Source organism: Mchenga conophoros, linkage group LG6, assembly GCF_057382185.1.
Source record: "Mchenga conophoros isolate Kocher_MC1m ecotype Shallow Benthic linkage group LG6, M_conophoros_male_GT1.1, whole genome shotgun sequence".
NCBI lineage: Eukaryota > Metazoa > Chordata > Actinopteri > Cichliformes > Cichlidae > Mchenga > Mchenga conophoros.
In genome coordinates this window covers 3,068,639-3,093,690 of record NC_140531.1, presented here as the reverse complement: position 1 = coordinate 3,093,690, position 25,052 = coordinate 3,068,639, and the positions used below count along the sequence as shown (strand labels likewise).

General features: G+C 39.4%; 1 protein-coding gene and 1 pseudogene across 1 annotated transcript in view; both read left to right on the top strand.

Moving 5' to 3' along the window:
• Positions 1-25,052, top strand: part of tenm3 (teneurin transmembrane protein 3) — an 810,020-nt gene that overhangs the window by 196,865 nt on the left and 588,103 nt on the right. The gene's annotated exons all lie outside the window — the stretch shown is intronic.
• Positions 7,762-9,366, top strand: LOC146571854 (general transcription factor II-I repeat domain-containing protein 2 pseudogene; annotated as a pseudogene).

Below are 25,052 nucleotides of genomic sequence, written 5' to 3'. Positions count from 1 at the left end.
TGTAGTGCTGGCCTCTCAGATATTGGAACACAACTTCATGCATATAAACCAAAGATACTAGCCTTTTTGGACATGTTCCTTCAGCTTTTACAGGCTTACTATCATTCTAAAATATGTGAAAGACAGTAAAAGTACAACAAGAGCATAAGCTTTACACAGCTTACTGTCAGCATAACTGTCTGCTTTCCACAAGGATATGCTTCATGTCACTAGTCTACTTGTCAGGCTAAAAGAACATAAGGACATGTTTCAGGTTGGCTTGTGGCTCTGAAGTCTTACAAAATCATCAGAAGGAACACGTGTGATTATCTTGGTTTCATATGGAAACTCACAATAACAACTCCAACAAGGCTAAAACTGAAAAAAACCATCGAAAAAGTTGTGTCTGATATTGTCCTAACTGTTAATTTCATTTTATATGTAAGTTAAAATTCCTTTGTGAACATGAGTCTCTTTGTGGTAATTTTGCTTCTTTCTTTTGTTACTTTGTTTTATTGTGCGTGCTTTCAGTAATCTGATATTGTACTGCTTATTGATACAGTATGCTAACGCTATATTTGAACAAGAAATATGTACAAATTTTTAACATTGCAATATGAAATATTTGACTTTGTATTGATCACTTTATGGATTAATGTTAGTGAACTGAGGGAGAGGGAAACAAAGTGCAGCATCTTAACATAAACACTCCTACTTTATTTATTTATGTTTCAGGGTTAATATAGCTAACTTAATCCAGTTCAATTCAGTTTTATATATACAGCACCAAATCACAACAACAGTCGACATATTGTAAAGTAGACCGTACAATAATACATACAGAGAAAAACCCAACAATCGTATGACCCCCTATGAGCAAGCACTTTGGAGACAGTGGGAAGGAAAAACTCCCTTTTAACAGGAAGAAACCTCCAGCAGAACCAGGCTCAGGGAGGGGCGGGACCATCTGCTGTGATTGGTTGGGGTGAGAGAAGGAAGACAGGATAAAGACATGCTTGCATTCCCATGACATGCATCATGGGAATCCCCGGCAGCCTACGTCTATTGCAGCATAACTAAGGGAGGATTCAGGGTCACCTGGTCCAGCCCTAACTATATGCTTTAGCAAAAAGGAAAGTTTGAAGCCTAATCTTGAAAGTAGAGACAGTGTCTGTCTCCTGAATCCAAACTGGAAGCTGGTTCCACAGAAGAGGGGCCTGAAAACTGAAGGCTCTGCCTCCCATTCTACTTTTAAATAGTTAGTTACAGTGGGTAACTAACGCACTTAGTTAAAGTAACCAAAAAGCTGATCAAAGTAAATGCAGAGGCTTGAAAACATTATGGTGCTGAGTAGAAATGATTCAAATCTCATTGGAGCCTCAGTATTTACACTTTGTAATCTCCCTGGTAATTCACACACTTTCATGAAAAGCAGGCTCTATGAATGATGAGCCGCATTCAGTGAGAGAAACAACCATAACAAAAACCATCACAGCCTCTGTTTCTGTCTGTAAATCTATCAGAGCAGTCAAACTGAACTCAGATTGCAGTTTTATCTGCTCGAATTATTTAAAAGTAAAATTATTCCTCTGGTGTAGTCCTTAGTTTGATTATTACATATATCTTACATCATGTGTGTGTCTCCATGTGTCTAGTTGCCTTGAGAATATGACAAATAGAGCACCTCTATGCAATAGCTCTCTGCACAGAAGAAGCTGGTAAGTCAGAGATTCTCCATAAAATATGAATATTTCATGGTAAAAAATTCAAGTCAAACACTGCATCTTCAGTGTGTATGTATGTTTCCATGCACAGTAATGCCCAAACCACAGTCCTCTTATTGAAACCATTGAGTTTCACTACTCTGCTTTGTCCTCCTATCTTTAAAATGTTTTCCAAGCTTAAATGTCAGAGGAGGAAATTCATTTCTACAGGCAGATACAGATATATCCATCCAGAAACAACTTTACACAGACCGACAAATCATGGCCGAAGTGTAAGGTCAGTTGTAGAGGCCGATGTAGACTCTTAGTTAGTAGAGTCAGTGTCCACATCTGAGACCTGACATGGTCTGCCCACATTCAGGTCCAGACCAAAAAGGCAGGTACTGTGGAGAGCATCCTCACACAGAACATCCTGGTCCGTAACAAGGCTAAACAGGCTGTGTTACGGACCAAAAAGCTCTTCAGAGAGTGATCCGTTTCAAAAACCGTAGAGTCAAGGGTGGTGCTAGGGGACACATTTATGACACATTTGGCTGTAATAAGATTTTTATAAAGTAATCAAAGTGAACCTAAAAGTTATGATTAGTTTTAAATCTAATATGCTATAATTCACTACATTTTCTCACAATTACAGAAGGGTGATGGTTGGTGCTGTTGCCTCATGGCAAGAAAGTTCAGGTATTCGAAGACACCATTTGGCCAAACACCTCACTGGTGGGGAAGGAACATGAGAGCAGGAGGTGAAGCTGTACTTACTACATATAGTTGATGTTATTTGATTGAGCGGTTTTGGAATCAGTGTCCTGGCCTATAGAAAGAGGTGTTATCTATCTATCTATCTATCTATCTATCTATCTATCTATCTATCTATCTATCTATCTATCTATCTATCTATCTATCTATCTATCTATCTATCTATCTATCTATCTATCTATCTATCTATCTGTGTGTGTGTGTGTGTGTGTGTGTGTGTGTGTGTGTGTGTGTGTAATACAGAAGGTAACGTTTGATACATTTTAATATTTTTAGATGCCGAATAGCAACAAGATAATATTAATAATTATAATAATATATAAATATTGCGTAGTGTCTATACTGAGATATATCAGACTGGACTGTGTGCACATGTGTATGCACATGCAGTGTATACACTGCTGTTGGTAACTGTAGAGTCTTCTGTAGTCTTCTCATAGTGAGTATAACAGACTGTAACTGAAGGAGCTGCTCGGTGCTGTGCAGGGAGGTGTTATCTAAAAGGGGCGAAAGCTTAGCCACCATTCTCCAATCACTGCTGCCTCTACTGGGTCAAAGGGCTATCCCAGAAAAAGCTGCTTGTCTTGATGAATCTGTTCAGTTTTTTTCTGTCCCCAGTGGATGTCCTGCACCTCAACAATATAAAAGATGGTTGATGCCACCACAGAGTAATAAAAGGTCTTCAAGTGCTTCCCCTGCACTTTAAAAGGCCTACCCCTCCCCAGCACACATCCTGCTGTGTCCATTCTTGTAAATAATATTTGTGTTGTCAGTCCAGACCAGTTTATTCAGCAGATTAACACCCAGGTACTTGCACAAGTCCACCGTCTCAATGTCCATTTACTGAATGTTCACTTGTGCAAGTGTTTGTTCCTGCTAATGTCCATCTCCTAATCATTTTATTTCACGGGCGCAATTAAATTCCTCACACAGAAATTCAAGTACTTGCACTCGTAGAACTCAGCAGCCACATACACAAAGGAACCATCGCACACGTGAGAGTGTCTGCTGTGAAAGCGCTGCTGCAGTTTCACGCTCGTGCGGGGAGCTCTTTGTGCTTGCAGAGGAATCCTGGTCGTGCAAATCAGCTGACTTTTCACCGTTTGGCGCCGGAGCCCAAAGGAAGAGGGGCTGGTCATTTTGATGGACAGTTTAGGGTACTGCGTTAGCCCAAGTTACACTGTTGCAGCAAGCGCAGTTTTAAACCGTATGTGTTTACAGTGTGGAGGACCAAATTTGAGAAGTTATTGTTTTATGTGTGTTTGTGTGTGCGACAGCTGCTGAGTTCTATGCATGCACTATGCTGAATTTATCAGTCAGTATTTTAATTGTGGACGTGGCAATAGGTACCTGCAATAAAATAATTTGCTCAGATTATGTTTTTTTCTCACATGCAACTTATGACATAAAAATAATTCCATAAAGGACCAGCCTTTCCAGCTTCCCCATGATGTGTGAAGTCAGACTGTAGCTGCTGAGGTCTAAGGTTTGTTGGTCGCTGCAATAATTGAGAATCCTGAAGCTGAGGCCATCTAGACCCACTGCCTTCCTTATATAGCATATATATAATCGTGGAGCGAGGTTAGGGATAACTACGAATCATCGTGGGAATATATAACTGCTATTTAAGTGAACAGTGTTTTAAGTGTCTTTATCTAGTGTTTGTAGCTTAATTGATAACATATCATCCAGGCCTTGTATTTTGTATTTTTGGTTTTACCTAAGATAAATAACAGCTGATTTAACACTACAAAATATGGGAGTGCTGTATATAATTTACATCACAAATAAAATGCATAAATACATGCTTTCAAGGTAAGTATTTTCCTTAAATATTTGCACTGTTCAATGAACAAAATAAATGAGTCTGTTATCTCATGCTGTAAATCTCTTAGAGAAAGATTTTTCTATCACAATCACTATGAAAACAAAAACAGGAAACAGTAAAAAGAGTTAAATCCCTCAGTATTTAACAACACACTTTGTCCTTGCTTAGTTTTCCAGTGCTGGATCACAGCAACTGTAACTTCTCTATGTAGAAACTTAAACAGATGCTAACCGACAGCAGATATTTGTTTCTTTGTCATGTGAGCTCTGATTCATTTTTCATGTCACAGCCATAAAAGTCAACTTCAGAAAAGTACAGTTGTTGTCTAAAACAATAAAGTGATCAAAAATATGAAGTAGACCCATCATTTGATAAAACATGTAATGTTAAAAAACACATTTATATTTTATTTTTAGTTTTCATTTTATGATCTAAAAACATTTGATAAAAAATTGTAATGAACCAACAGAATCTACCCTGAGGCTTTCTTTAAGGGCCACACAGCTTTACTCTTAGTATCGCAGTTACTCTTAGTATCGCAGTTTGAATCTAAATCTTGAGAGAGAATACGAGCTTGTCTTGTCATGTTGGTGAGGTTTTTATACTTGTCCCTCTGCTTATCTGTCTGGTTGTCCTTCTCTGTCCTGGGAGATGTGTAAGCTTGAGAGGCTGTCATTATCTCCCATATCTTGTGTCTCTCCTTCCCATCTTCCCCTTTGTCTAAATCCCAAGTATGGACAGAGCTAGACTTGTCAGCTACATAAAGTCACTTGTTAGGTTCCTGTTTAATCTCACCCCGCAGTCTGCGAGCCTGTGGTGTTTGTTTGTACTGACTGACAGCTTTTCATGGATCAATAACCCAGCTGTTGGCTTCAGGGTGGTACCAAGTTGAGTTTATCTCAGACCAGTTATAATAACTCTGAAAAATGACTACAGCAACTAACTTATTGTCTCTCTCCTGGCATCACATGACCCTTCACCCTATGGTAACTGGGAGGAGGCTCCAGCCCTTCGTGACCCTAGATTAGTCTTTTCTGTTTTTCTGAACAGAGACCTCTGATGTTATGCAATCCACCGAAACCACTCTTCCACTTCCAGGTTGGGTTACAGCTCCCGCTGCTTCCATTATCACTGGGACCACTTTGGACTTTTACTTCCAGTCACCTTGTTTGTGTGCTCCTTCTTTTCCAGTGCTCCTTCTTCTTGATGAGTCTGTCTACTGGGATGGCTACATCTAGCATAACTGGAGTCTTCTGCTCCTTGTCAACCATGACTCTGTCTGGTTGGTTGGCCAGCAGATGCTTCTCTGTGTGGAACTCGTAGTCCCACAAGATGTTAGCTTTGTTCTTTTCAACCACCTTTGGTCATGTCTTCCACTGGGACTTAGAGACTTAGGCTACGTTCACACTGCAAGCAAAAGCGCATCAAATCCGATTTTTCTGACCCTATGCGACCCATATCCGATCATGGTGTGAACGGCACAAATCCGATATTTTCAAATCCGATCTGGGTCCCTTTCGTGTGTGGTCCTGAATCCGATACATATCCGATGTTTTAGAAAGCGACTGCTGTTTGAACGGTCATGTTGCATTAAATCCGTCTTTTATGTCACTGACACAAGACAGACACCAATTATCAGCGCCGGAGAAGACATCGTGAACGCTTCCTGGCCATCCAGTGTAGATGTTAGTGAAACTGTTGGGAAGACAACGTGAACATTTTATTTGTACTGTATAACCTGCAGATTCTGACAGAAATCTGCAGCGATCCTTTGAAGCACCGCTCCTCTAAAACAGCAATAAGGATCATTATTAGGTTGTTTACATTATTATGTAAATAACAAAATAACTTAAAGCAAAAATTGGGAAACGTAAAATCCGAAGTCTTTATATTAAGGCCATCAGTCAAACAATACTGTTTGCTCTGGGTCTAAACAGAGCACATTGTGTATGACGTCTTCTTTTGCACATGCGGGCCGCTTTGAGGGTTCACACTAGAGAGAGATTTTATTTGTTGTGTGAACAAGCAGACAAAAAAATCGGATTTGATCAAAAAATTGGAATTGAGCATCAAGACCTGCAGTGTGAATGTAGCCTTAGAGTCCATGTGAGCACAAATGTACACTATACCGGCCACTTGGATGTGCCTTTCAGTGCATGCTGTACCAGTTTGCATCTTGGCTAGTCTTGGAACACCTTTCTCACAGTTTCGCAGTAAATACTATTGTTGTGTTTTGTTCTTTAATAAAAATTAATCACAGAATATTTTCCTGATTTATATATTACTGTTAAAATGCATTTTTTATGCAATTGTGAAACCCAGAGTGTATTAATAAAACTGATGTTAAGACCTCAGCAAATTTCCTGACGTCGTGTTGAATTAACAACAGAATTAAAGTATAGCTTAAAAATATGGAGAAGTGATTTTGACTTGATAGAAAGACTGTATTTGCTACTTTAGTTACTTATACGCTCAATAAAAGAAATCAGAATGTCAGTCTTCTTATAGCAATAGATCTCCAGGCTTCCTGAAGGACATTCAGAGTCACTATGAATATTTCTGCCTTTTGCTACATTCTCTGTCAAAATGATCCCACACTGCTTTAGTAATGTTTTGGTCTGTACTCTGGGGCAGCCAGTCCATGACTGATACCGCTTCATTGTGTGTTTTTCTATGTGCGTATGCTTTTGCTGTGTTGGAATTGTATTTGGAATCATAGTCATGCTGAAAAATGAAGCTGCTAGCAATCAGAGTCTTTCTAGAACAGGCATGGGCGAACTACGGCCCGGGGGCCACGTGCGGCCCGTTGAACGTTTTGATCCGGCCCGCCAAACTTGAAAAAAATTTAATAAATTAACCTTGTTAATGTTTTATTTCCCCTGCAATTCTGATGTTTCCTCACTAGATGGCGCACTCTAGATATATTGGCTTTGTTGAGGTGAAGCGGCGTAGGCCTATTACTCCACGTTTGCACTTTACCCTGTGACCTACCACCCCTCTATGAAGATGAGCGGTCCCAAGAAAAGGAAAGTGGACAGAGAATGTCGAGTGTTCAAAAAGGAGTGGACAACTAAATATTTTTTCACTGAACACCGATCATCTGCTGTTTGCCTGATATGCCAAGAAACTGTGGCGGTTTTTAAAGAGTATAATATTAGCCGTCACTTTGCCACAAAGCACGCAAATTATGCTAGCAAGCTCTCAACAAAAGAACGGGAATCTGCTGCTGAGAAGTTGGCAGCTAATTTGAAGGCTCAGCAAAGTTTTTTTCACCGTCAAACTGCCATTCAAGAGTCAAGTACCAAGGCCAGTTTTATAAGATAAGATAAGATAAGATAACCTTTATTAGTCCCACACGTGGGAAATTTGTTTTGTCACAGCAGGAAGTGGACAGTGCAATGGACAGTGTTTATGCTTTCATTCAAAATAGCAAAGGCCAGCAAACCACTGTCAGAGGGCGAGTTTTTAAAAGAATGTATGGTAGAGACAGCAGGTATTTTGTGCCCGGAGACCAAAGACAAATTTGAGAAAATCAGTTTATCACGGCGGACAGTGACTCGCCGTGTAGAACTAATAGATGAAGATATCACCAGCATATTAAACAAAAAGGCGAAGTCATTCACTTTTTATTCTTTAGCACTGGATGAAAGCAACGATGTCAAAGACACTACTCAGCTCCTCATTTTTATCCGAGGAATCAACGAAACCTTTGAAATAACGGAGGAGTTTTTGACAATGGAGTCTCTGAAAGGACAAACACGGGGAGAGGACTTGTTTGAACGAGTGTCTGCTGCCATCGAAAACATGAAGCTTCCCTGGAGTAAGCTTGTTAACGTCACCACAGATGGATCTCCAAATTTAACGGGAAAAAACATTGGCCTGCTGAGGAGAATCCAGAATAAAGTGAAAGATGAAAACTCTGACCAGGATGTGATTTTCCTCCACTGCATCATCCACCAGGAATCTCTATGTAAATCGGTGTTACAGCTGAATCATGTTGTGAATCCTGTGGTGAAACTTGTCAACTTCATACGCGCACGGGGACTTCAGCACCGTCAGTTCATTGCGTTCCTGGAGGAAACTGATGCGGATCACCAGGACCTGCTTTATCACTCCCGTGTCCGCTGGTTGAGTTTGGGCAAAGTGTTTCAACGAGTGTGGGAGCTCAAAGAGGAGATTGGCGTGTTTTTGGAGCGGCAGGGGAAGACTGATGAATTTCCTGAGCTGAGCAAAAAGAGCTGGATGTGTGACTTCGCGTTTGCTACAGACGTATTTTCACACTTGAATGAGCTCAACGTGAAACTGCAGGGGAAGGAGCAGTTTGTGCATGACATGCACACAAACGTGAAAGCCTTCAAATCCAAGCTGGCTTTATTCTCCAGGCAGATTTTGAACAAGTCATTCACTCATTTTCCTACACTAGCCACGCTGAAAGAGGCCGGAGCAAAAGTAAAGAAATACAGTGAGTCACTGGATGCACTGCACGGAGAATTCTGCCGTCGGTTTTTGGATTTCGATAAAATTGACAAGTCACTTCAATTGGTGGCCTTTCCTCTGTCACAAGACCCCGAAACAGCTCCAGAGGAGCTTCAGCTCGAACTCATCGACCTTCAGTCTGACCCTGCCTTAAAAGAGAAGTTCAGCTCTCTGAAACTAAATGACTTCTATGCTTCACTCAATGATGCCGCGTTTCCAAATCTAAGGCGAAGAGCGCAGATGATGTTGGCTTTATTCGGCTCTACCTTCGTGTGTGAACAGACATTCAGCGTCATGAACATCAACAAAGCCAGCCACAGATCCAAGTTAACAGACCTACACCTCAGATCAATCCTGAGAATCGCCACAACAAAACTAACTCCAGACTTTGATGCGCTGGCTAAAAAAGGAGACCAACAACACTGCTCCCATTAAAATGTGTGTCTCTCCGTGATACGCACGTTGTTAAAATGAACAGTGCGCGCAGATCAACTATAACGCTTCACAGACTGACTTGCTGCAACTGTTTCGTCCTTGCACTGGTCGTTGTTGACTTTTGGCACCGGGGAAACAAATTGAATAAAAGGAACAGGACAAGTACATCTGCATCTCCTACCGTTTTTTGGGGGGGAAAAGAGTTAGGAGGAGAGTGATGTGATATCCTGAAGGATAACAGAACTTTCAGTGCTTTAAAATAAAATATTCATTTATTTGATTTTCAGTGTTTAAAGGCTCATTTCGAAGTCAGAGATTTTATTGTAATGCTTTTCTTCATTTTCATTGGAAATTAAAGCACATGTTTTCTCCATATCCCAAGATGTGTATTTTTCCCCCAATGAGGTGATGTTTTCAAAGCATGCCATCTATCTACTCCTGTTCCGGCCCCTTTGTCAAATGTTAGAACTCAATGTGGCCCACGAATCAAAAAGTTTGCCCACCCCTGTTCTAGAAGGAAAGAGCATCTGATGCTACTTCTTTTTAATTTCATGAACTTTGACAAAATCCCTAGCTCCACTGCCTGAAATTGATCCTTAAACAATGACAGCTTACAGTGTCTTTTACAGATAGCTGTAGAACTCAGTGTTGTACCTCTCTCCTGACCTTCTTCGTATATAATAATGATAATTTGAAGAGAAATTTCAAATTTGAATTGATTACTCCATAAAACCTGTAGAAATGTCCCTTTTTAAATGAACCATAGTTCATTGGTTTAACAAAAAAAAAAAAAAAAGAAGAAACATACTTGCTGCTGGGTGTCGTCCAGCTGCACGTGGCAAATGTTAGTGGCTGCATCAGTATCTCCTCCTTTGCCCAGCTTACTATTCCAGCTTGCTATATGATGCCTTTTAGAGTGTATGTATTGATGGCTTGGATCTTTCCAACCATTCAGCTGGCTTGTCAATACCTGTCTTACCAGTGGAGGTATTTGGCTGTGGCTAGCCTTCTTGAATCCTTATGACCTGTGGATACCCAGGTACTTGCAGCTGATCTGTATAACTGCTATTCTGCCTTCTGGCAACTCCAACCCTTCAGTCTGGGCACACTTATTCTATCCAAATGAGATCCGAATGTCCTCACTGTAGACCCAGGTGAGATGGATAGCAGCTGGGACATTGCTTCCCCTTGGTAATAGTCAACACTCAATGGGAACTTGTGCAATTAGCTTCAAGTTGGCCTCTAGTATTGTTTTCCACAGTCCCACTGATTTCCTGTGGATAGTACATGTGCTCTATCAGTCTTGTCCCAAGCACGTCGGTGTCGATGTATGGGCATTGAGTTGGAGGCTTTCTTGTAATCAGTTCAGGTGATGGTCAGGTTGGTCTGCCTCGTGTTAGAGTTCTGGTGTGCTGTTCTGTCAACAAGGTGCTGGTGCCTGTAGCCATTGGTGTTATTTCCATTGTCTTTCTGAGTAGTGCTCATCTATTGATTAGTGTACCTACTCAATGTCTAAGAGAAGCTTCCATGCTGTGTAATGTCCCCTTCTTTTCACCAACAATCTGATTACCTGTCTTTCTACCAGGTAATTGGCCTCTACCTGTGGGGAGGCATGTATTCATCTGGTACTTTGAAGTTTCAAGTTGTTGACTGTGTGTTGACTGTTGTTCTGGGAAGTTGTTGTGATCTGCTTTTAGGTCCACCAGATGCTTGGCATTGGTGTTGTGTGATGCCTCTTTCTCCCAGATCTTCTAGTATTGCTAGGTCTGCCCTTGTATTATTATTTCCTCATAGGTGAGAGTACACCCTTGATGATTCTAATAGCCTCAGCTTCTCTGGAATATCTCGTCAACCTGGTGGCCAGACCTGTAAGCCTATGTTTGTCTGTTTTTAGAAGCATCAGTTATGAATATCTGATATTTATAATCATCAAGGACCCGTCTCTCATAATGCCCTTCCACATTTCAGTTAACTGACTAAACGTCCCTCTGGACTACCCTGATTTTGGCTTCCAGCCTTCTTTACTAGTCTTTATCAATAGTATAATTTTATTAATACACTACAACTTAACTTTAAAATAATCACTGCATCAGATGGAATCAGGCAGAGATACACAGACGTTGTTGTTATGATCATCATGTTATCATCATCATCATCATCATCATTACCATCATCTCTATCATCATCTTCAATCTTTTCAGATCTGTTTTTGTAATGAGCTCATAACAGCATGAAGATGATTGCATGTACCCTCTCTCGCTCGCTCTCTCTCACACACACTCACACATGTACAGATATACCCAGTGAACAGCTGGCATCTGTTCGGGTATGACATCTTCATCGAAAGGGCCTCATCATCTGCTCTCCGTCTCTGCTTTCATCTCTCTCTTTGTCGCTCTGCCTTTTTCCCAGCATTTATCTCTTAGACTGTCCCTCTTGCCTCATTTCTTTATTTTATGTCTTTTATCCTCTTTTATCTTCCTCTTCATCATCATCTTTCACAGCTTTGCAGTGTCTAATATACACATCATGACACATCATCAAAAGTCTACTTGTATTAATTACATTACAAATAGCACACACACACACACACACACACACACACACACACACACCAATCATTTGCTGTATTTCTTTCAGGAATATTACATGTTTCTTCTCATGTCTGGCTTCAAAAGGTGACTTGAGGAATAACTTTCCCACTGCATAACAATTCACTTTTTTGAAGACAAGTACAACAATGCATAAATATGTTTGTGGATGTGGACAATATATTTAGTGGAACAAGAATTTACACACAAGTTAGTCAGATTATATTGTGAGAAAGCTGACATGTCAAACAAACACTGCTGAGGAAACAAACAAGCCTTAAGTGATCATGTGATACACATAGCGAGGAGCAGTACCCTCCATGGAGAAGGAGAGGCCAAGATCAAGCACGGAGGGAGGTTAGCCAACAGGCCTTGGAAACTGCCAAGCCCAGACTTACAACCTTGGCCAGCCACTTGAAGAGGTACACCAGAGAGATAGAAGGCAGGAAAATACAACCAACTGTTCTCCACAGAATTTCAATCCAACAGCACAAGTCACCATCAAGTGCAGGATTTATCGCTGCTGTTCTGCATAGCTCTAAACTCCCTCAGCCAGATCGTCACCAAACCTTGCTATGGGACTAAGGAGTCACTCAAAGCATAGAAGAAAGATTTTGTGTAAATGGGTGTGAATGGGTGAATTTGGCATGTTATATAGCAAAGTGCTATATAAGAAACAGTCCATTTACCAAGTGATAGCGACATCAGGAAGAAGGAACATGAGAAGCCTGAGGAATAGCAAGGGCTGAGACAGGAGCTCAAGAAGATGTGGAGGGTGAAGTCAACAGGGGTCCCCATGGTAATCAGAGCAAACTGGGCATTTGGTTCCCACAAATCCCAGGAATGCCAGCCAAGATCCCACTGGGATTTGCATAGAAAGTGCTTGTGTTATGAACAATTATTTATTAGGATAGAGAAGAAATTTCATTTCTTTGATGTCACTTCCTACTAATTAATTCCCAGTGTTGGGAAGGTTACTTTTAAAATGTACTCCACTACAGATTACGGAATACATGCCCCAAAATGTATTTTGTAACGTATTCCATTATGTTACTCAATGAGAGTAACTGATTCTGAATACTTTGGATTACTTAATATATTATCTTGCTTTTTACAACCACATGAATGCACTATTGCTGTGTGATTTATTACTATTACTGAAGGTTACTCGCCATAACAATACCGACTAGATTTTTAAATCTTAATATAAAATGAGTAACAGTAACATTAGGTAAGGCTGCACTTTTTGAGTCGGGCTGGACTGGGCTACACCGCCATGAGGCTACATTCTTTAGGGATATACCTGTAACACTCTGCCTATTGCCTTCATATTAAGTAATTTTTTGAATAATAATTTAAAAAAATATTTATTCACATCATTCTGCGGGCCGCAAGATTGAGACACAGGCATTAGAGCCTCTTAATGTGTGTTTTGTTTGGGTTTCCACCAGCGTGGAATTACCTAAAACAGAGAGGGGACAGCCTAACATATGAAACAGGAAAAGACTGCTGTGTAATCCATTTATTTCAACAAAGTAACTGTATTCTGAATACCACCTTTTTAAACGGTAATTGTAACAGAATACAGTTACTCATATTTTGTATTTTAAATACATAACACCGGTCCATGTATTCCGTTACTCCCCAACACTGCTAATTCCTAACACATTTCTAATTTCTGGCCATACAATAAATTGTTCTCTCATGTCCATTATAGTCCTTCAACTCTTCATCATTCCACGCTACGCTTTATCAATCCCTGAAATCAGAGACATGTTATATGAAGCCCTTAATTTGTAATAATTTGAGCAAGGAGATATCTAAACGTAATTAACATCATTAATAGTTAAATGAAAATTGGCAAACCTGCATGCACATGTCACTAATGGATTTATTAGGCTGTGATGATATAGCATCTCAGCTGTACAAAAGGAAGTTTGATATTGGCCTCTTTTTATATAAACTTGGACATTTCTATTTGGCTTTTGAAGGTATATTGACTAACTTAAAAAGAATAATGAAGGCAGATATTTTTAATAGCTGAGAAAATAATGTGTTCAATAATAAATGCAGTAATTATATTACCAACTCTGCAAATAAATAACTCTCACACTCTGTTCTCCATCAAAAGGCAACATACTGATTAGCTCATGTGTTTCTGTGTGTGTCTTATTCATTGCTCTTTAATCTTTTCTTTACTGTAGTTATTGTCTTTACATTCAATTTTCTCCTTGCCTGTGGAAATTATTCTGACCCTAATCTTTCTAAGTGTCTCTAGTCTCTGGCTGACCCTTTTATATTGTCAGTAGCGTCTGACGCCAAGCTTTACAAAAGATGCTGTCACATACAAAGCAATGAGCCGATGGGGAGATGTCTCTGTCTATTTCACACAGTCAAGCAAACAACAGAGAAATCTGGTGATTTTAATCTTCACTGAACACAAAGTTTAATACATTTATCTGCAGCTGTCGGCCCTGGTACTTAAAATTGTGTGAGGTGAGGAGGTTCATGATAGTGTCGGTTTGTCCCCTTTTTGCTTTGGTTTAACTGTGGCTCAGGAACATTTGGGTTATTGGTTATTTGGTTTCTAATAAATTATTAACTAACTTTAGTTGCAGTCTACTTGCACAATCTGAATCAACATCAATATTTACAGAATTTCTCCCTTGATGAAAATTTAATTTTACTTCTGTTGCATCTTCAAAAAATAAAAATACAATAACTGAGCCTTACGTCGGGGTATCGTTGCACTGGTTTACTGAACCTTACTTTCAGGGCATGTACAGAACATGAGCATCCATTTTCTACTGCCTCCTACAGGACACACTCTTCTTCCACTTCCTTACACATTAATGTAACACAGAACTAATACTGCCTCTCCTGGCATTACCATTGTAACAATACATTCATTCTGTTTCTTTCAGAAGATTAACAGGAACTTAGGATGTAGGTATCTATGAATAATAACTATTATGTATACTCATATTTATATAACCACTTATTTCTTGCGATACCACAACTTCGTATCTTTATATTTGTAGTAAGAGTTCAATGACATTCATTTCATCTATAATTTTTAACTGATTACAGAATTTGGCCTAAAAATATGAAATTCTGTTATGTATCAATAGCTCATGCTGCTGCCAGTGATGCAACGATGTCCTGGCACACTTTGGGTCCTTTAATATGAACTGAACATTATATGAACACTGCAGCCCTGCCCGAGTTGTGTTGCTGATTATGTCCAGCTCTTTATGACCACGGTGTTCCCATCTTCTGATGGCTGCTTTTAGCAGGATAATGTGCTATGTCAGAGAGCTGAAATAATTTCAAACCGATTCTTGATCATGAAAACGAGGTCAGTATACTCACTGGTCTCGACAGTCACCTAATTTCAACCAATAATGCAACTGTGGTGGAATGACAGATTCACATCATATGTGCAGCCAACAAATCTGTAGCACATGTAAGATGTTATTTTGTCTGTATAGACCAAACACACCTTATTAAATCTATACCACGAAGAATTAAGGCACACCTGAACAACACAAAATTATCTGTATCTGGTGACTGTATATTAACAACTATAAGATCTAGTTATTCATCCTTTTTTAATATTTTTGTTAAAAAATGCTCTTGGCCAGAATTTGAATTTTTAAAAGATTTTTCATAATATCTTTGAACACTGTCCTTTTACTGTTCAGTCATAAAGCAGACGGATAAAGCTCTGTGGGAAGCCGGGGAGACTAAACCATTTTATTGAAATCAGAGTCCCTGTTTCTCTGTTTGACAGGCCATATGGCAATGCTTAAGAGGAAGACCTGAAACAAATCAGAATCAGAATACTTTATTGATCCCTGGGCTAATCTCCAGTTAATAAAAATGTTGACAAAATGTGGCAGAATTCAAATGAAGAAATCAAAGTTTAACTGAATGATAAAATTGTGAATTGTAGTGTTATTTAAAGAGTTTTACAAAAATACTACAGTACAGTCAGTCAGTCTGAACTTTTCAGATCTGCTGTCCTGTCTGTGTGGTTTCGGTCCAGCAGCCATTATTAGTCTAACTGTTCTCACTTACTGAGCTTCTGTTGAAGAACACACTATAAAAACAAGGTTTGAATGTAAAGTCAAGTGATGCAGCTTGAGTTCAGCTTTCAACAAAACAATCATATTTCACGGTCCTTCGGCTTGTTTAGTGAACAAAATCCAAATTCAGTGAATTCTAGCATAGGAAACAACAAGCTTAGTGGTAAAATTTCCTGGCTACTTAATATTCCACAATCAAATGTTACTGATATTATAAGAAAATATAAACTATACAACAACTCTCTGAAGTGTCAGTTGCTACAGACCTCCAAAGTCTTGCCTTCAGATTAGCTCAAGAACAATGCACAGAGAGCTTCGTGCTTAATGCTTTAGCATACTGTGACATATTGGACAATTTCATGCTCTCAACTTTGTGGGGATTTGAAAGGGAGAGTTTGGGGATGACTCCCTCCTTTTACAACTTGACTGCGCACTAGTGCACTCCAGGTCCATAAAGACATGGATGAGTGAGCTTTGTGTGGAAGAACTTGACTGGCCTGCACAGTTCTGACCTCCACCCACGGGATGAATTAGAGTCTGCAAGCCAGGCGTTTTTGTCCAACATCAATGTTTGACTTCACACATGTACTTTCTTAAATGCTTTGTACTAGAAGAATGGTCAAAAATAAATATACTCCTTAACCTTGTGGGAAGCCGCCACAGAGGAACTGAAGCTGTTATAGCAATAACATCATATTAAACCTTATGGATTAAAAATGGGGTGTCATTCAAGGTCATGTGCATGTGAAGACAGATGAGTAAATACTTTAAATGAGCAGTGTGTAATCAGAGTATTGCACCCAGTCAGTTCAGGCCTACTGAAACACACTTCATGAGGATCATCCTCTACTAGGTCCTGTGCTGATTGCCTGCACTGTGGAACCAAATTGGCATTTGCCAAAGAATACCAGAGTTGGCAGGTCTACCACTGGTGCAGGTTAATGCTGAGCCTGTAAAATCATTTATGACGTGTTTGGTGTTGCTACACTGATGGTCTGGGGAGGTATATCCAAGAAGGGATGCACAGATCTCTACAGGCTAGGCAACGGCACCCTGACTGCCATTAGGTGTTTGGTGGGCTGTGTAAACAGACTCTACACTGGTGCAGTGGGTCCTGGGCTCCTCTGAGCCACAGAAATTTCTGGTCTCATGGGATGAAAGTATCCAAGAATTTACAGAAGGATTGAGGAATTGAGACCATTCAATGGCCCCCGTGATGTAAATTCAGTAGAGCACCTCTGGGACGTCACGTTTTAGTCAATTTTTTCAGTCTATCCGATGCCCCAGATTACGCTTCAGACTGTTCAGGACCTCAGTGGTGCCCTGGTCCAGATATGGGAGGAGATCCCAAAAACACTATCTGTCATCTCAATAGGAAGATGCTCTGGTGTTGTCAGGCATAAAAGTAACTGGGGGCCATACAAGCTACTGAGCACTAATGAAATTTCTGCAAATGGACTAGTCTTTAAATTCAAAACTCTGTAGGCTGATCATTTTCATTTCCATCAAACAGTTTGGCATCTTTTTGTTCCTAGCACATCACCCTGTCCATATCACCAGGCATGTGGCGTGATTTTTATTGTTTTTTTTCCCCATTGGGATCTGATGTGCTTCTTTAATTTTTTTTTTTGAGTAGTGTACGTAATTTTGTGTTTTATTGTGTACTTTGCCAGATTCCATGGTGTTCAGTGGTGTGTTTAAAGGTAAAGGCATAATATCTGTTATCACGGTTGTGTGCTATCCTTATCTCCTCTTGCACACTTTATCCCCAGGCTACTTAGACTGGTATCCTGCTGCTGGAGTACACACACACTGCCACATAAGCAGGTGTATGCACACGCGCGCACACACACATGCACACACACACAAACACACACACACACATACAATTCTGTCAGATTTAACAGTAGATGAAAATCCAACACTAGCCTATAGATGGAAATAAACTGGTTGAAGCAAATTTAAACACACATGGTCTGCACCATAACACATTTTTACAATAATATTACCTTTAAATGCCTTCAAAGGCAATTTCCCCAGCCACCAACTTCTAACCTTGTCCTTGTTAGGACAGTTTTAAACACTTGTTATGAGACTTTTCTTGCTTGTGGTCCATCGTGATGAGGAAATAGTTGATGTGATTTAGGAAATATGTTTGTTTATGGTTTTGTTTGGATAGAAAAAAATCTATAGACTGTCCTTCAAAGAAACACATTTAGCTTTTTCATCCTACGATCTACCCAAGCATTACTGAAATAAAATATGTAGATGTCTAAGTTTATATACATATTTGAATTTTTCTCATTTTTATTTTGTCATTTCATTTTTACAGTTTGCACCTTTGATCCAGGTGGACGATTTTTCATCCCACTGTATACTCGTCTATATTGCTGGGTTGACAATAAAACTCCACTTGACTTGATTAGTGACCAAATCCAAGGCCAAAGACAAAGAAATTTAATTTTGGGTGATTTTTAAACTTTTAGGTAGAACATGTTGGAAAGCTCTTTTTCTATAATTACAGCTTGTACAGCTTCATGGGGTGGTTTCATTTCTCAATCTCAAGAGTCTTGATGCATGCTCAGTCATCCAGGTAAGAAAATCCCATAAGGTTGATTCTGTTCATCTGGATGTAGCGTTTTCATCACTCATCCAAGTGACTTCTTCAGCCGTCACTAATGTCGTCCCAACGTCTACCCAACAAAACACCTTTGAGGTGAATTAAAGCAGAGACAGTCAGGCCTTCTCATCCAACATCAGTGTGTGATCACATAAATGCACTTTTGGAAGAATGTTCATAATTTGCCATAATCACACTCCTAAAGCTTGTGGAAAACCTTCCCAGAAGCCGTTATAGTTGCTAAGGGTGTGCTGACATCATATTAAACCCTGTGGGTTAAGAATGGGGTATCGTTTAAGGACATATATGTGTGAAGGTAGACAAGCTAATACTTCTGGCAATATGTGCTTTAATATGAACTGGAACTTTGGATAATTTGCTCCCAGCTATGAAGATTAGGCTGCTTTAATAATATTGGTGGTGTGAAACACATTTTGGGTATTTCAAGCCCAGCTTTTATGACAAGCCTATTATTAATGCATTTTACTTACAGGTTATTGTATTTTCAGCATGACAGAGAGCAAGAACGTCTCTGCAATTCATTAAGAAACATCAAACAATCTTTATGAATTATCATCACAATTTCACTACAATTGCAAAACATGCTACAGCTCTTGGTTTTGCTCAGGTCCTGTGTCCACACACACACACACACACACACACACACACACACACACACACACACACACACACACACACACACACACAGTACTGTGATTCTAGAGTGTGTGTACTATGTCAGTTTGACAATGCAGTGGTAAAGCTAAGCCCAGCTGACTCTCGCTCTTCCACTCTGTCCTCTACAATTCAGGAATCCATAATTCAGCTGTCACTGTTGTACCCCACAGCAAGCCCTACTGCTGGATCTCTGTGTGTTCATTGTTTTCTAACAACATTTTCTCACTTGCTGTCTCTCCCCACCTTGTAAATCCCTGCCTACCTTCTCACCTATACTAAAAGTAAAAAAAAATCAATACTTGTGATCTCTCTTTCCCTTTACAGTTTCCATAGCCTTGTGCTGTGCTTTGCTCTTTGAACACGTGTGTCTGTGTGAAACCACAAACACATTCCCACACATCTGTCTTCATTGGGGTTTGAAGATCCATTCATGGTTCAAACAGCAAATTAGTGCAGTAAAATACTCCTTTGTTGTGCTTTTTAAACCTATAATGCCAAGGATCTTGTGTGATTAGTTTGAATTGCCTGTGTGCCTCATTTGTTTTTCAGCAGGATTACTTGAGAAGTAATGGATGGATTTTTACCACTGGTAAGATTTACCTTACCTTTGAGTTAACTGTTTGAGCCAATTCAGACATGGATCATGATTTTTCTGGAAGGTTTCTTTAAAATTTTTGAGATTTGATCACATCCGGACATTTAGCATTGTATCTTCAAACATAAGTTCAAAGACAGAAAATACCATGGACCAGCATAAAGAGTGTCAAGATGTTTCATTCCTTCTCCACTTGGATTGTGTAAAAAAGAAGGCTTTTGTTTTCACTTGGATCAACTCGCAAGTTGTCTGATTCTTTTTAATGCAAAGCAGCAAAAATCTAGCGAGTTAACTTTTGATTCACTTGGCTGAACCTGAACAGAGGACTAGTGAGAGTGGAATGGCATAAAGAGAAATTAGATTAGTCTTATTGAGGCAGTTAAAATTATGCCTTATATTTCCAGAAACATTATATGTTTTGGATTTGATATATGCAATAGCCTTTATGTCAGTATGAATGACCAGTGTAATCCCACGTTGTCCTGGGATGATAAATTTGGGGAGTGAAAGACGGGTAATTCCTCTATACCAGCCTGAGGTTTAAGGGTGGAGCTTCCTGCATACAGACAAAAAGAAAAAGGAAAAGATTTAAAGAAGAAGAAAAAGAATAGAAGGAGAAAATTAAACCATCCTGGGCTTGTTGGCTTAATCCACCTTGGCTGGATGTTGAAAGAGAAAAGAATAAAGAGATGTTCATTAAAACAATAAAGACAGAAATGGATGGTAAGAGGACAGAAATGAAGGATATTCAATTTTAGTAAACCAGAGAGAAGTGTGACCAAAAGGGAGGCTTTTAATCTCAGTTGTCCTTCACACCTGCACAACTTGGCTTTAATGGTCTAACTTGGGTTTTACATAAAACTTTATTAATTCATGCAGCACCTTAATTCAAAACTTTTGTAATCTAGTAAGGTATTTTATACATTTTTCACTGATGCAGCAATACATATCAACAAATAACACTGAACTGAATTGAAACGGAATTAAATATCAATGAATCAAATCAAAGAAAATCACAATGTTGCCACTGTATAATAGATTGAAAGCATCATCAAAGTCTAGATTTGATGAAAATCTGGCTGGAAGCAGCTCTCACGCCTTGGCGACTATTTTGAAATGTTATTTTGAAGTGATATTTACTTTCAGTTCAGTGGTCATAGGCACACAACACAAATTGTCAAATTTGAGGAGGCAGAAACGCTGCGTTTGATGTCCCAGGATGTTCCCACACATATTATTTATCTATTAATTTACTGATTTATTTAAACAACTATAGTTTAAAATAAATATGTTTTATAAACATATTAAGATGCTTACATAGTGTACCACAGATTGTATTTCTATTGTGTATGCAAAACCTTGACAGTAGTGTATATGGGAACACACCGAATGAAACTGTTATTGGACTAATCACTGTTTTTCTTATTTTTCTTACGACATTTGATGATAAAGATGATGGGAGGATGGTAGGAGATAGTCAGTTTTGGAAAGTATGGCGTCCATGTAACTTACACCCATATATGCACATACATGTTACAGCCTGGCATTTAAGTTAATGACTTGGAAATAAATTAGAAATAGAGCAGCATAATGACAGTCCACTTGACATTTTGATACTGATGTGGGGGGTTTTGATGCTGTGAAGGGCTGGGGGTTCTTTTTGGAATTCATCTTTCGGTCAGGCTGGCACCGCAGCCATGTTACTTTGAAGCTGTCCATGTCTTCACCACAGTAGCTCTGATGCGCTGAGTTCAGTTCAGTTCTTTTTCGAAGATGTAGGTTGTTATATTCATAAATGCTGCTTTTGTGTTGTAACAGTCAAAAATAATAAATGATGATCTAATAATAATTCAGTTCAATTCAATTTTATTTAAATCGCACCAATTCCCACCAGCAGATCCTTTATATTATACGATCGAGACCCTACAATAATCTGTTCTTAAAATCTATTCTTCCCAAAATATTGTATTATTATAAATTAGGATTTTTTATTTTACTTACTTACTCTTTAAAGCTGGACAGAATTATTACGAAAAATCTTGAATACATTTCTGCTGTGGAATCTATTGTAATACACAAGCACTGATCAATTGATCAACAGATCAATGATCATGAGAATTTGCATATTAATGATCAAGGAACTGACCTCCCAGCCCAGTGGTGCTAATTTCAGTCATTATGCAAATGTACTGTTTATAAGGATGGAGAAACCTGCAGTCATTATGAAACGTTTCTCCCATTGAAACGCTACAGCTAGATGAACAGAATCAACTTTTGGAGATTTACTTACCAGGATGATTGAACATGCATCAAGACAAAGAGCTATAGAGTTTTGTGCTGGGACCAGTACATGCTTTTCCTAGACACTATTAGAAAACATTGCATACATTTTCATTGCTATGTAGTTAATATCCATTGGGTCTTTTTTTTCATGACGGTAACAAAATCAATTATTTAAACTACAGGCATTCTTAAAGACAGAAAATCTTTATTGACGTCTAATTTTCTAAATTCAGACAAAACTGCGATTATTGTACTCGGTCCTAAAAATATCAGAGACATGTTGCCTAATCAGATACTTATTCTTAAAGGTGTTACTTGTGAGGAATACTGGAGCCAGTTTTGAGCAGTATATGTCCTTGTGAAATGTTTGGGACCCCAAGGAACATTCAGGTGACAGTTTTCAGGGTTTTTATTTATATAATAACATTGTTTCTTGGTTTGGCAGCGATGTCTTGGCAAGTCAGTCAACTTTCCAGCTGCTTCCCCACTCACCATTCCTCTCTCTCATCTCCGGTCCTCAGCATCACTAAAAGGAAGGAGACCTTATCAGCACATCACCTTCACCTGCCCCATCAGTCTTCCTGGCACTGCCCCTTGAGCCCACTGTACTACCCCTCCACTGCAGCAGAGCCAGAGTCAACAACCCTGCCAAACACCCCCACCACCCAACTGAGGCCTGGGTGCTGTACTGTGTTTCTTGATCGGTCAGCTTCTGGCTGATGTACACGACCGGGTGGTCGACCCCCCTTACCTGCTCGACCAAAATGAGACAATGAAGGAAGAGAAAGGTGAAGGATGGGATGGGCTATGAGAGAGATCCCCTGTCCCCCACCAATCGTGGCATACAATAAAAATATGGGTGGGGTTGATCTGTCAGGCCAGCTCATTGAGTACTGTTCTACTCACAGAAAAACTGCTCATTGGTAAAGCACCATGTTGCTGCATGTCCTGGACATTGCAACAACAAATTCATTCATCTTGTATCGTGACATGTGCAGCCTGTGACACACAAGGAGTTCATGGTGAAACTGTGTCAGGTTTGTGGCAGGGATATCTTAGATGTTGTTCCTAACATCTGCTGGAGCTACTCACTCGGTTTGGGGGTAACTGCCCTGAGTGCTCAGATTAGTACGAGGAACACTGTTGCCTTCCACCTCCATATCTTTTCGAGCTCCTTCCTCAACCCTTGGTATTGCTCCAGCTTCTTGCATTCCTTCTTCCCGATGTTGCTACATCTCTCACTATGGCCTTCTCTCTACTTGATCACCACTACTATGTCCACTTGTTTAGCCATCACCAGCATATCCATTAGCAGCGTATCTAGATGTCCCACCTGATCTTCGATTGGTCATTGTTAAAAAACCTAGGGGGTGAATCCCATTCTGATCTTGGGATTTCCAGTTTATTTTTGGCTCAGCTCAGCTGCCAAACACTTATGGCAGCCACTTGGTTATGGCATTCCATGTATGCCCTGATTGCTAGCATCTTGCCTCAGGGTCATCTTTACAGAGCCTAGACCTGGGGTCTTGCCTCGTGTGATAGACCCCAGCCATAATTGATCATATGTTAAGGGCTTGCTTAGGGCTAACTTTAATTTCAGCCAAACCGATTTACTCAGGAACAAATAAAATACTGAAAAAAGACAAACAATAAAATTTTTAAGTTATCTAAGTGACTTATATATCATGTTTAACCTGAGTAGTGAAAGACGGCGGTGGGTTTGAAAACGATTTGCCGGGAGTCCGATGTTCTCACCGGCTCTAGTGTGCTTTGAACCCAAGCTGTCCTGATAAACTGAGCAGATATTTGAGGTTTACACAGCTACATTCTCGCCTGAAAATATGTTAAACATTTATTTTGTGACCCAGAAAGAATAATAAGAGTAATATTAAAACTAAATAGCTGCCGCCATTGTTGGAAACTGAGCAGGGCCGCAGTGGGCCGCGCTATGAATTCTGGGACACAGCTTCTTCTTCTTCGGGGTTTAACGGCAGCTGGCATTCTTGTACATGCAGTGCTGTCATCTTCTGTTTGAGTCCGTTATTACACTGTTAAATCCTACTACTTATTCCTGCGTCTTTTGGGATCTTACAAAACTTCAAACGACGCATCAACTGTTAAATTAGCCGTCAACGATTTTGATAGTCGACGTAATTGTGACTAGTCGACTAATCGTGGCAGCCCTACCCTCTATTCATATTTGGTTTCTGCAGCTTTGCTAGCAGCTTCTTCATGACTCCCATTTGCTTTGTACTTATGTACTTTGTAATTATGTTCCGTGTCTGCAATGTTTCCTTATGGTAGTACAGTCCCCTCAGTTCTGACTGATAACATTGCAATGCCCTTTGATTGATTGATTGATTTGATTGGTAATTTATTTCAACATGTGAACAATATACAGTTACATTTAGAAAAGAAAATAAGAGAGAAAAGAAATACTACAAATACTACAAAATACATACAAAAAAACGTTCTGATTAATTTACATGTTGAAAGGGAGTAGGAAGAAGTAAACACTTATTTAATCCCACCCCTTTGCCATAAATTATCAGTTAATATTTTAGTCAGCTTCCTTACTGATATAATTTGTAATAAAAATAGTGAACAGATTTCTGATATACTATTTACTATAATATCACATCACTTTTTTTTTTTTAAATAGAGACATTCACTTAATTTCATCATCATCATTACAATCCAAAGATTTCTGATTTTTACATATTTTGACAATTTCAAAAACTTCATTTTCATCAACGGCTGTGAGAAACATAGAATATGGATTTCTGTCAATCAGTGTCTCCGGTTTTTCCTGTGCTTTCCCAGGATCCGTGATTGTTCTTGCTAAATTTGGTCCAGCAGTTACAAAGAATTCATTGAGACTATTTGCCACAACATCCATATTGTATTCTTCATGGTCATTACAAATGAAATACTTGGGATAGTTCTTTTGTCCAGTCCCACGTTTTATAACACTGTTCAGGATTTTCCATAATCTTTTATTA